We start from the raw sequence: 14707 nt of genomic DNA on the forward strand, positions 1-14707 counted from the left end.
TGGGGATGCAGAGGCAGCTGCAAAAATGAAAAACAATGAACTAACAAAGTTTACCAAACTATTTCCAACCTCAGAAAAAGGTTTAGGTTGGTGTCCAGTGCTGGGGAAAGGGTCCAGTTTTCCCAGATCTAATGCTATGCTCACATCTCTTTCCTGGAGTGGTGTTCTTTGTACCCTTTGATAACAGAAAACATTTATTCCTTGGTCCCTAAGTGCAAAAGTCATTGTTATATTTATCCATAGATGGTTTGCGCACTGTGAGAGTGTTCTTCCTGTGGAGGCCTGTCTCTCCCATGCAGAGACTCAAGCAAGTTCGGAGAGATGAAGAAGTACAAAAGTAAAAATAGCTTTTTCCGCCCTGCTGTCCTAAGTTCAGAGGCTTGAAATCAACAAGATGAAATTCAATAGAGACAAGTGCAAAGTACTCCACGTAGGAAGGAAAAATCAAATGCCCAACTACAAAATGGGGAAAACTGGGGAACTACTACTATATCCTGCACGATCTGGTAGTTCATAGATCTGCAGGATATAGCAGATCACAAATTAAATGAGTCAGTGTTGTAAGCATAAGAAAAAGGCCAATATCCTGGGAAGTATTAACAAGAGTGAGGTACATAAGACATGAGGAAGATAATTGTGCCATTCAACTCAGCACTGGGAGGCAGGAGAACGGGGTCTGTTTCTAGCTCTGTCACAGACTCTGGGTTACTTTGGGGAAAACAAATGACCCATCTGTTGCTCGGTTCCTCTCTGTAAAATGGGCATCACTTTATCCCATGCAGGCCCGCCGAAAGACATTCTGGGTTCCAGGGCCAGGGCCATCCCTGGGGGGCAGGGGCTAGGGCGGAAGTGACAAATACGTCACTTCCAGGACTGCCCATGCCAGCCCACATTTCCAGGATCGCCCCTGCGGCCCACCCAAAGAATTGAAAAGGGCCCAGGGCTCCTGGCTGCCACCGCTGCTACTGCCCGGGCCTCTGGGCAATTTCCCCCTTTGCCCTCCTGTCGTCGGGCCTGATCCCCTGTAATGGGCATTGGGAGGCTTAATTCACTAAGGGCTTGTCTACACTTACTGGGGAATCGACACTGCGGCAATCAATGCACTGGGGTCGATTTAGCAGGTCTAGTGAAGAGCCTCTAAATCAACCACACATCGCTGTCCTGGTACTCCACCAGAATGAGAAGAGTAAGGGGAGTCGACAGGAGAGTGTCTCCCATCAATATAGCCTAGTGTGGATCCCACGGTAAGTAGATCTAAGGTACGTCGTAATTCAAATTGCATAACTTGGATCAACTTTTCCCCATAGTGTAGACAAAGCCTAAGAATTGTGAGGTGCTCAAATGCTATAGTGATGGGGGTCACAGAAATGCCCATAAACAAAAAATATGAACCCTTTCCTGAGCAGCAGTCATAAAAAGGGATTTTGGCTTGCAGCCAATTTCAGAAAAGAAGTTGGGAACTTCCTATAAGTGATAAGAGATTTCTCAATCAGCTGCGTGGAGCAACACACTCCCTGTGCTACACCCAAGCCCCTCCAGAGACACTATAAGCATTTTGTTCTCAGACAGCCTTCTCTAACAACCTGTTAAACCCGTTGTGATTATCAGCTTGTGGCTGATCTCTCTATTTGAATGGCCTATTCCATGTAAGCTATAGAAGGTTAAATTGTACATGACAGTGAAATGAACCATTGCAATACACTGACTATTCTGGCAGCGGATATCAGTGGCCTCCATTCTGATCAGTCTAGGTAGTAAGGCAGGGATTGTGAAAACATTTTCTCCACACGTACATTGTGCATCAAAATAAAGACAAGGCAAAGGGCTTCTCGAGGAATACTAGGATGAAATTAAGAAAGGGAACACATTTAGACCGAATGCCAGCAAACATGGCTGACAGTGAGGTGTATTAGGTTATGGAACAGATTCCCAAGAGAAGTGATGGAAGCCCTATTGTTTGGCCCATTTAAAATCGGACTGGGCAAAACATTATAAACTCCATGAATAATCCTGTTGTAACACTGCACCCCATATTCTTCATAATGATATTAGTATATGATTATATAATAACTATGATTATTTTATGTAAGATGAGGCATGTGAGGTGCCATTGGAAAGGTTTATGATTTGCTGAATGATTATCCTATTTGTATGCATGCATGCATCATTTTTGTATCTGAAATTATGAATATTGACTATATCTGTAGCTCACATGTAGTTACACCTGGGTAATGCCCACTAGGCAAAATGCTCTCAGTCTAGATGGCTGGCTGGGAAGGGCCCATTCAGATTAATGAGCCATTAGAGAGAACAACAGGCCTTAGGAGAAGCTTATCTCCCACCTGAGGAGCCTTACTGAGGACAGGTAATGGCTGCTGTGACACTACAGGGACATCTGACCAGTTCACCTGGTGCTAGATTCCATCTTGGGAGGTCAGTATTTTTCCACTAACTGGCATGGGAACCAAGCTTTGAAACAAAGGGTTCCCACTATAGGCAAAAGCTATATAAGGCAGGGGAGTGACATCATGTTGGTTCTTCACTGACTCCTCCACCCAAGAGGACTCATGAAAATACCAGAGGAACAAAAACTGTACTGCGGGAAGTGCTGGACTCAGGCTAAAGAGATTTTTAGCCTGTGAATGGAACACCAGGAGATTCCAAGCTGTAAGCAAGTGCAGCTTGTCCTTTAAGAATCTGCAACCTATTTGTATCATCACTTAGGGTGAGGATTTGCTATTCATATCTGATCTATGTAGTATATGAAGCTTAGTTTGTGGTTTTTGTTGATTTGCTAGGTAATCTGCTTTGATCTGTTTGCTATCCCTTTTAATCACTTAAAATCTATCTTTTGTAGTTAATTTGTTTTTATTTTGTCTAAACCAGTGTGTGGGAGTCATAATTAAGGGCAGAAAGCTGTTGCATATTTCTCTCCACATTGAGGGAGGGGGCAGATTTCATGCGCTTATGCTGCACAGCTCCCTGTGCAGTGCAGGATAGTATAATTTTGGTTTTTCACTTCCCAGCTGCTCAGGGGTGCATGCCTGAGTATCTGGGAAGTTCCCTACCTGGAGCCTTCCCATGCAGGGGCTGGTCACAGCATCTGCATGTAACTGCAGCTGGGTGTGTCCCTACGTGTACATGTATTGGTGAAAGTGCAGGCTGGAGCCAGGAAAGGGCTGGGCAACTTGTCACAGCAGTACCGTGTAAAAGGGAGCCCTGGCTGGTGGGTCAAGGGGCTCAGTGGTACCCCAGTTCCAGGTGGCACGACAGTTCCAGGTGGCACCCTGGGAGGAGAACCCATCACATCTGTATTGCCATGGAGATGGAAAAACCTTATTAGGTCATCTTATCTCTCTCAGGCATCTTTGATCCTGTAATTCTAACGTGAGCTATGCAGGGTCCTTAGGAGGTGCTATGTGTAGCCAGCCTTGCTGAATCTTCTTCCCAGGACATGATCAGTGCAGGGCATGAGAACTAGGTACCAAAACTGAGAGGACCCTGCTTCTGCCCTTGCAGGTTACTATTCACTCACTCTGACTTCAGTGGGAATTACTCAGGTCCAGGACTCTGGGACAGTTGGGGTCCCCACTGGAGACAGCAGGAGTTTCACAATAATCCCGAGAGCATCATCAACTGTAAATTTACCTCTGTACATTTCCCTGCTTCTCCACTACCTGCTTCCCTTCTCCGTGTGATTTTAAATGATGCAATCAGTTTATGTTGCTTCTGAAAATAAAGCATTAGTTCAGAGAGAAAAGAAACTTCCCTAAATGAGGAAAAAGCCCTCAGCAGAGTGGCTGGTGAGAACTAGGATACTGTTCTGGGCAAAGGGAATGTGGGTGGAAAGAAAACAACAGAGGGAGATGAGGGTATGTGTGTGTGAGTGTGAGTGGACTGAGTAACACAGACAGGTGCTTGGAGAGAGAGATGTGAAAAGAGAAGTGGGAGTGGGCAAGGTGGAAGAGTGAATGACTGCTTGGAGAAAAAGAAAGCAAGCTCTAGAGAATACAAAAATGAAAGATTCTCCCTTGATCTGTATAACTGCATGACCCAAGAAAGCAGGGTTACTATATAGTAAGAGGGCAATGCTGCTTTCACGGGTAATGAATTAGAGGAGTTCTAATCTCGATAAAACGCTTGAGTTACTGTGTATTGTCACAACAGCAAGGATCAGCCCATCCAGCCAGTCAGGTAACTCTTGTGCTTTATAGCGTGTACAAGAGCAGGACTGTATTTGTTTCAAACTCCTGAACAGTTAATATAACTGAGGTTTTTAGGTTTTAGCAGGTCCTTTTAATAGCTGAAGTGGTGCTGTGCAGTTAACCTTTATTGCCGGGAGGGCCCTATTAAGAATGAGTTATGTTCATCTTCTTTAAGCGGGAAAAGATTACATTTCCAGATGTGTTGATACTCCTGACATATGCCCTGTGAATACAGCACTTCCGAAGCACCAGAACAGTGCTGTTTTCACAGATCCACAGTTTCTGTTTATACAACATAAACCCAGTCTATAGTTATGGCCTGCATTTCTTGTTCCTAGATGTATAATTTTCCATTATGCTGTTTTAAAACATACTTTATTTAATTGGTTTCAGACTACCAAACAATGCAGATCGCTCTGTCTGACTTCCCTGTGCCCATCATCATTTACCACTCGGCCAATCAATATACAATATAAACACACCTTTACATAGGGCCTAATCACATCAGCCACACTATCAGAGGCTCGTTCACCTGCGCATCTACCAATGTGATATATGCCATCATGTGCCAGCAATGCCCCTCTGCCATGTACATTGGCCAAACTGGACAGTCTCTACGTAAAAGAATGAATGGACACAAATCAGACGTCAAGAATTATAACATTCAAAAACCAGTTGGAGAACACTTCAATCTCTCTGGTCACTCGATCACAGACCTAAGAGTGGCTATACTTCAACAAAAAAGCTTCAAAAACAGACTCCAACGAGAGACTGCTGAATTGGAATTAATTTGCAAACTGGATACAATTAACTTAGGCTTGAATAGAGACTGGGAATGGATGAGTCATTACACAAAGTAAAACTATTTCCCCATGGTATTTCTCCCTCCCACCCCACCCCCCACTGTTCCTCTGATATTCTTGTTAACTGCTGGAATTAGCCTACCTGCTTGTCACCATGAAAGGTTTTCCTCCTTCCCCCCCCTGCTGTTGGTGATGGCTTATCTTAAGTGATCACTCTCCTTACAGTGTGTATGATAAACCCATTGTTTCATGTTCTCTGTGTGTGTGTATATAAATCTCCCCTCTGTTTTTCCACCAAATGCATCCGATGAAGTGAGCTGTAGCTCACGAAAGCTTATGCTCTAATAAATTTGTTAGTCTCTAAGGTGCCACAAGTACTCCTTTTCTTTTTGCGAATACAGACTAACACGGCTGCTACTCTGAAACCTGTGATTATGCAAGGCACTGAATTTAGCCGTATAGAGTGGAAATCTGTCAACTTCATGAAAAAACTCGCACAGATACAGACAGACATCATCTTCCTCTCCAAATGCAAACAGATGGACATCATACCGAAAGGACTGAAGGTAAAAAATCCATTACAATCTACATACCACACAGACTATGCTGACAGCTTGTGCCACACACTCTCAAGGAAACTGCGGAACCACCTGATCAACATCCTCTACAGCAAACAGGGAAAGATTAAGAATGAGCTCTCAAAACTGGATACTCTCATAAAGAACCAACCTTCCACACAAACTTCCTCGTGGCTGGACTTTACAAAAACTAGACAAGCCATTTACAAAACACACTTTGATTCTCTACAAAAGAAAAAGGACACTAAGCTATCTAAACTACTATATGCCACAAGGGGCCACAACAATGGTTCCCGTAACCCACCCAGCAATATTGTTAATCTATCCAACTATACTCTTAGCCCAGCGGAAGAATCTGTCCTATCTCGGGGCCTCTCCTTTTGCCCCTCCACCCCCACGAACATGATACAGTTCTGTGGTGACCTAGAATCCTATTTTCGACGTCTCAGACTCAAGGAATATTTCCAACACACTCTGACCAACATATTAACCCACAGAGACCTTCCTGCCAACACTACAAAAAGAAGGATTCTAGGTGGACTCCTCCTGAAGGTCGAAACAGCAGCCTGGATTTCTACATAGACTGCTTCCGCCGACGTGCACGAGCTGAAATTGTGGAAAAGCAGCATCGCTTACCCCATAACCTCAGCCATGCAGAACACAGTGCCATCCACAGCCTCAGAAACAACTCTGACATCATAATCAAAAGGCTGACAAAGGAGGTGCTGTCGTCATCATGAATAGGTCAGAGTATGAACAAGAGGCTACTAGGCAGCTCTCCAACACCACTTTCTACAAGCCATTACCCTCTGATCCCACTGAGAGTTACCAAAAGAAACTACAGCATTTGCTCAAGAAACTCCCTGAAAAAGCACAAGAACAAATCCGCACAGACACACCCCTGGAGCCAGGACCTGGGGTATTCTATCTGCTACCCAAGATCCATAAACCTGGAAATCCTGGACGCCCCATCATCTCAGGCATTGGCACCCTGACAGCAGGATTGTCTGGCTATGTAGACTCCCTCCTCAGGCCCTTCGTTACCAGCACTCCCAGCTATCTTCGAGACACCACCGATTTCCTGAGGAAACTACAGTCCATTGGTGATCTTCCTAAAAACACCATCCTAGCCACTATGGATGTAGAAGCCCTCTACACCAACATTCCACACGAAGATGGACTACAAGCCGTCAGGAACAGTATCCCCGATACTGTCACGGCTAACCTGGTGGCAGAACTTTGTGACTTTGTCCTGACCCATACTATTTCACATTTGGTGACAATGTATACCTTCAAATCAGCGGCACTGCGATGGGTACCCGCATGGCCCCACAGTATGCCAACATTTTTATGGCTGACTTAGAACAACGCTTCCTCAGCTCTCGTTCCCTAATGCCCCTACTCTACTTGCGCTACATTGATGACATCTTCATCATCTGGACCCATGGAAAAGAAGCTCTTGAGGAATTCCACCATGATTTCAACAATTTCCATCCCACCATCAACCTCAGCCTGGACCAGTCCACACAAGAGATCCACTTCCTGGACACTACGGTGCTAATAAGCGATGGTCACATAAACACCACCCTATATCGGAAACCTACTGACCGCTATTCCTACCTACATGCCTCTAGCTTTCATCCAGATCATACCACTCGATCCATTGTCTACAGCCAAGCGCTACGATATAACCGCATTTGCTCCAACCCCTCAGACAGAGACAAACACCTACAAGATCTCTATCATGCATTCCTACAACTACAGTACCCACCTGCTGAAGTGAAGAAACAGATTGACAGAGCCAGAAGAGTACCCAGAAGTCACCTACTACAGGACAGGCCCAACAAAGAAAACAACAGAACGCCACTAGCCATCACCTTCAGCCCCCAACTAAAGCCCCTCCAACGCATCATCAAGGATCTACAACCTATCCTGAAGGCCGAGCCATCGCTCTCTCAGATCTTGGGAGACAGACCAGTCCTTGCTTACAGACAGCCCCCCAATCTGAAGCAAATACTCACCAGCAACCACACACCACACAACAGAACCACTAACCCAGGAACCTATCCTTGCAACAAAGCCCGTTGCCAACTCTGTCCACATATCTATTCAGGGGATACCATCATAGGGCCTAATCACATCAGCCACACTATCAGAGGCTCGTTCACCTGCGCATCTACCAATGTGATATATGCCATCATGTGCCAGCAATGCCCCTCTGCCATGTACATTGGCCAAACTGGACAGTCTCTACGTAAAAGAATGAATGGACACAAATCAGACGTCAAGAATTATAACATTCAAAAACCAGTTGGAGAACACTTCAATCTCTCTGGTCACTCGATCACAGACCTAAGAGTGGCTATACTTCAACAAAAAAGCTTCAAAAACAGACTCCAACGAGAGACTGCTGAATTGGAATTAATTTGCAAACTGGATACAATTAACTTAGGCTTGAATAGAGACTGGGAATGGATGAGTCATTACACAAAGTAAAACTATTTCCCCATGGTATTTCTCCCTCCCACCCCACCCCCCACTGTTCCTCTGATATTCTTGTTAACTGCTGGAATTAGCCTACCTGCTTGTCACCATGAAAGGTTTTCCTCCTTCCCCCCCCTGCTGTTGGTGATGGCTTATCTTAAGTGATCACTCTCCTTACAGTGTGTATGATAAACCCATTGTTTCATGTTCTCTGTGTGTGTGTATATAAATCTCCCCTCTGTTTTTTCCACCAAATGCATCCGATGAAGTGAGCTGTAGCTCACGAAAGCTTATGCTCTAATAAATTTGTTAGTCTCTAAGGTGCCACAAGTACTCCTTTACTTTTAATGGTGTAATTCTTGCAAAGTACCGACACTGAGGTGATGATAGCAATGAATGCACAGATAGAGTCAGAGTTTAAGGGGAAAAGGGACTATTACACCATTTAGTCTCAGGTTTCAGAGTAGCAGCCGTGTTAGTCTGTATTCGCAAAAAGAAAAGGAGTACTTGTGGCACCTTAGAGACTAACAAATTTATTAGAGCATAGCTTTCGTGAGCTACAGCTCACTTCATCGGATGCATTTGGTGGAAAAAACAGAGGAGAGATTTATATACACACACAGAGAACATGAAACAATGGGTTTATCATACACACTGTAAGGAGAGTGATCACTTAAGATAAGCCATCACCAACAGCAGGGGGGGGAAGGAGGAAAACCTTTCATGGTGACAAGCAGGTAGGCTAATTCCAGCAGTTAACAAGAATATCAGAGGAACAGTGGGGGGTGGGGTGGGAGGGAGAAATACCATGGGGAAATAGTTTTACTTTGTGTAATGACTCATCCATTCCCAGTCTCTATTCAAGCCTAAGTTAATTGTATCCAGTTTGCAAATTAATTCCAATTCAGCAGTCTCTCGTTGGAGTCTGTTTTTGAAGCTTTTTTGTTGAAGTATAGCCACTCTTAGGTCTGTGATGGAGTGACCAGAGAGATTGAAGTGTTCTCCAACTGGTTTTTGAATGTTATAATTCTTGACGTCTGATTTGTGTCCATTCATTCTTTTACGTAGAGACTGTCCAGTTTGGCCAATGTACATGGCAGAGGGGCATTGCTGGCACATGATGGCATATATCACATTGGTAGATGCGCAGGTGAACGAGCCTCTGATAGTGTGGCTGATGTGATTAGGCCCTATGATGGTATCCCCTGAATAGATATGTGGACAGAGTTGGCAACGGGCTTTGTTGCAAGGATAGGTTCCTGGGTTAGTGGTTCTGTTGTGTGGTGTGTGGTTGCTGGTGAGTATTTGCTTCAGATTGGGGGGCTGTCTGTAAGCAAGGACTGGTCTGTCTCCCAAGATCTGAGAGAGCGATGGCTCGTCCTTCAGGATAGGTTGTAGATCCTTGATGATGCGTTGGAGGGGTTTTAGTTGGGGGCTGAAGGTGATGGCTAGTGGCGTTCTGTTGTTTTCTTTGTTGGGCCTGTCCTGTAGTAGGTGACTTCTGGGTACTCTTCTGGCTCTGTCAATCTGTTTCTTCACTTCAGCAGGTGGGTACTGTAGTTGTAGGAATGCATGATAGAGATCTTGTAGGTGTTTGTCTCTGTCTGAGGGGTTGGAGCAAATGCGGTTATATCGTAGCGCTTGGCTGTAGACAATGGATCGAGTGGTATGATCTGGATGAAAGCTAGAGGCATGTAGGTAGGAATAGCGGTCAGTAGGTTTCCGATATAGGGTGGTGTTTATGTGACCATCGCTTATTAGCACCGTAGTGTCCAGGAAGTGGATCTCTTGTGTGGACTGGTCCAGGCTGAGGTTGATGGTGGGATGGAAATTGTTGAAATCATGGTGGAATTCCTCAAGAGCTTCTTTTCCATGGGTCCAGATGATGAAGATGTCATCAATGTAGCGCAAGTAGAGTAGGGGCATTAGGGAACGAGAGCTGAGGAAGCGTTGTTCTAAGTCAGCCATAAAAATGTTGGCATACTGTGGGGCCATGCGGGTACCCATCGCAGTGCCGCTGATTTGAAGGTATACATTGTCACCAAATGTGAAATAGTTATGGGTCAGGACAAAGTCACAAGTTCTGCCACCAGGTTAGCCGTGACAGTATCGGGGATACTGTTCCTGACGGCTTGTAGTCCATCTTTGTGTGGAATGTTGGTGTAGAGGGCTTCTACATCCATAGTGGCTAGGATGGTGTTTTTAGGAAGATCACCAATGGACTGTAGTTTCCTCAGGAAATCGGTGGTGTCTCGAAGATAGCTGGGAGTGCTGGTAACGAAGGGCCTGAGGAGGGAGTCTACATAGCCAGACAATCCTGCTGTCAGGGTGCCAATGCCTGAGATGATGGGGCGTCCAGGATTTCCAGGTTTATGGATCTTGGGTAGCAGATAGAATACCCCAGGTCCTGGCTCCAGGGGTGTGTCTGTGCGGATTTGTTCTTGTGCTTTTTCAGGGAGTTTCTTGAGCAAATGCTGTAGTTTCTTTTGGTAACTCTCAGTGGGATCAGAGGGTAATGGCTTGTGGAAAGTGGTGTTGGAGAGCTGCCTAGTAGCCTCTTGTTCATACTCTGACCTATTCATGATGACGACAGCACCTCCTTTGTCAGCCTTTTTGATTATGATGTCAGAGAGCCAGGACCTGGGGTATTCTATCTGCTACCCAAGATCCATAAACCTGGAAATCCTGGACGCCCCATCATCTCAGGCATTGGCACCCTGACAGCAGGATTGTCTGGCTATGTAGACTCCCTCCTCAGGCCCTTCGTTACCAGCACTCCCAGCTATCTTCGAGACACCACCGATTTCCTGAGGAAACTACAGTCCATTGGTGATCTTCCTAAAAACACCATCCTAGCCACTATGGATGTAGAAGCCCTCTACACCAACATTCCACACGAAGATGGACTACAAGCCGTCAGGAACAGTATCCCCGATACTGTCACGGCTAACCTGGTGGCAGAACTTTGTGACTTTGTCCTGACCCATAACTATTTCACATTTGGTGACAATGTATACCTTCAAATCAGCGGCACTGCGATGGGTACCCGCATGGCCCCACAGTATGCCAACATTTTTATGGCTGACTTAGAACAACGCTTCCTCAGCTCTCGTTCCCTAATGCCCCTACTCTACTTGCGCTACATTGATGACATCTTCATCATCTGGACCCATGGAAAAGAAGCTCTTGAGGAATTCCACCATGATTTCAACAATTTCCATCCCACCATCAACCTCAGCCTGGACCAGTCCACACAAGAGATCCACTTCCTGGACACTACGGTGCTAATAAGCGATGGTCACATAAACACCACCCTATATCGGAAACCTACTGACCGCTATTCCTACCTACATGCCTCTAGCTTTCATCCAGATCATACCACTCGATCCATTGTCTACAGCCAAGCGCTACGATATAACCGCATTTGCTCCAACCCCTCAGACAGAGACAAACACCTACAAGATCTCTATCATGCATTCCTACAACTACAGTACCCACCTGCTGAAGTGAAGAAACAGATTGACAGAGCCAGAGGAGTACCCAGAAGTCACCTACTACAGGACAGGCCCAACAAAGAAAACAACAGAACGCCACTAGCCATCACCTTCAGCCCCCAACTAAAACCTCTCCAACGCATCATCAAGGATCTACAACCTATCCTGAAGGACGAGCCATCGCTCTCTCAGATCTTGGGAGACAGACCAGTCCTTGCTTACAGACAGCCCCCCAATCTGAAGCAAATACTCACCAGCAACCACACACCACACAACAGAACCACTAACCCAGGAACCTATCCTTGCAACAAAGCCCGTTGCCAACTCTGTCCACATATCTATTCAGGGGATACCATCATAGGGCCTAATCACATCAGCCACACTATCAGAGGCTCGTTCACCTGCGCATCTACCAATGTGATATATGCCATCATGTGCCAGCAATGCCCCTCTGCCATGTACATTGGCCAAACTGGACAGTCTCTACGTAAAAGAATGAATGGACACAAATCAGACGTCAAGAATTATAACATTCAAAAACCAGTTGGAGAACACTTCAATATCTCTGGTCACTCCATCACAGACCTAAGAGTGGCTATACTTCAACAAAAAAGCTTCAAAAACAGACTCCAACGAGAGACTGCTGAATTGGAATTAATTTGCAAACTGGATACAATTAACTTAGGCTTGAATAGAGACTGGGAATGGATGAGTCATTACACAAAGTAAAACTATTTCCCCATGGTATTTCTCCCTCCCACCCCACCCCCCACTGTTCCTCTGATATTCTTGTTAACTGCTGGAATTAGCCTACCTGCTTGTCACCATGAAAGGTTTTCCTCCTTCCCCCCCCTGCTGTTGGTGATGGCTTATCTTAAGTGATCACTCTCCTTACAGTGTGTATGATAAACCCATTGTTTCATGTTCTCTGTGTGTGTGTATATAAATCTCTCCTCTGTTTTTTCCACCAAATGCATCCGATGAAGTGAGCTGTAGCTCACGAAAGCTTATGCTCTAATAAATTTGTTAGTCTCTAAGGTGCCACAAGTACTCCTTTTCTTTTTACCATTTAGTCTGACCACCTGTACATCACAGACCCTGAAATTTCATCTAATTACCACTGTACTGAGCTCCGGAACTTGTTTGACTAACGGATATCATCCAAAAAGGTATCCAGTCTAAACATGAGGGCATCAAAAGATGGACAATCCACTACTTCCCTTGGGAGCCAATGGCTAAATGTCAGCATTAAAGATTTGTGCCTAATTTCTAATTTGAATTTATCGGCCTTCAGTTTCCAGCCATTGTTTTTTTGCCACTAGAATAAAGAGCTCTTTAGTATTTTTCCCCTGTGAAGGTACTTAGATGCTGTCATCAAGTCATGTCTCAATCTTCTTTTTGATAAACTAAACAGATTAGTCTCTCACTATAAGACATTTTCTCTAGCTCCTCAGCTGGCCAGTTTTTATGGCTCTTTTTTGCAACCTCCCCAATTTTGCAACATCCTCTCCAAAATGTGGACCCCAGAATTATCCACAGTAGACTAGTATCTATAGGGTGATCAAATGTCCTGATTGTATAGGGAAAGTTCCAATTTTGGGGTCTTTTCCTTATATAGGCTCTTATTACCCCCCACCCCCATCCCCATTTTTTACACTTGCTGTCATGGCCCCCCCTAAGTATCTATTTCACCAACGCTATATACAGAGATAACATCATCTCCCTCCTCCTCCATCACTCTCTCCTCCCACCAACACTATATACAGAGATAACATCATCTCCCTCCCTCACTACTCCCCTGCTTTATACATCCGAAGATCGTATTAGCTCTTTTTGCCACAGCACTTCACTGGGAGCTCATGTTGAGCTGCTCATCCATTATGACCCCAAGAACCTTTTCAGAGTCCCTGCTTTCCTGGATACATTCCTCCAGGCTGTAGTTATGGCCTGCATTTCTTGTTCCTAGATATATAATTTTCCATTGTGCTGTTTTAAAACGTTATTTGATTGGTCCCTGACTACCGAACAATGCAGATCGCTCTGTCTGACTCCCCTGTGCCCATCAACATTTTCCACTCGGCCAATCATTGTGTCATCCACAAATTTTTATCAGCAGCGATTGTATATTTATATCCAGTTCATGATAAAGATGTTGACTAGCACTGAGCTTAGTAGCTGCAGAACCCACTAGAAACTCCCCCATTTGATGAGCATTCCCCATATTTTTTCAGATGTCAGTTAGCCTGTTCTTAATCCATTTAATGTGTGCATTGATATTGTGTAGTGCTCTTTTTAAATCAGGATGTTATGTGGTACAAGCCAGTCACTTTTTAAAGTTTAAGTATATTACATCTATGTAGTTACTTTTATCAACCAAACTTGTAATCTCTGCAAAGAATAAAATCATGTCTGGCTGATAAGATCTATTTTCCATAAAGCAATGTTGATTGGTATTAATTGTATTCCTATCTTTTAATCCTGTATCAGCTTTTCCATTATTTTGACTGGAGCTGATGTCAAACTAACTGGCCTACAGTTATGAGTCATCCCACCTGCTCTTTTTGAATATTGACACAATTTTAGCAATCTTCTGGAATTTCCCTGATATGCCAAGATTTATTAAAAATTAACATCAGAGGGCCAGAGATCTCCTCAGCCAACTCTTTTAGGACCCTTGGGAGCAAACAATCTGGGTCTGCTGATTTAAAAATGTTTATTCCTAGTAGATGTTTAACATCCTCCTCAGTTACTAATGGACTGGAATGTACTTCAGCTTCCTCGTGTGATATGAGCACATGATCCTGCTTCTTTCCAAATACAGAAAAGCAAGGCTTATTGAACACTTCTACCTTTTCTGCATCATTAACAATTTTATCATCTTCAGCTAGTAATAGGCCTCTACCATTTCTAAGATTTCTTTTGTTCTAAACACACAAAGTCCCTCTTTTGGTTTTTAACCCTGCTAGGCCATGGAAACTTCCTTTATTGATTTTCATTACTTCATAATTTCTAATTCATATTGATTTCTATCTATTTTTCCCATTTGCTATGTTATTTTTAATTTCTAATTTCTACATTCACTTTACCACTGAACCAGTGTGGGTTTTTAACCAAAGTTGTCCTCTTTCTTGACTGCGGAATCC

Source organism: Dermochelys coriacea, chromosome 3 (assembly GCF_009764565.3).
Source record: "Dermochelys coriacea isolate rDerCor1 chromosome 3, rDerCor1.pri.v4, whole genome shotgun sequence".
NCBI lineage: Eukaryota > Metazoa > Chordata > Testudines > Dermochelyidae > Dermochelys > Dermochelys coriacea.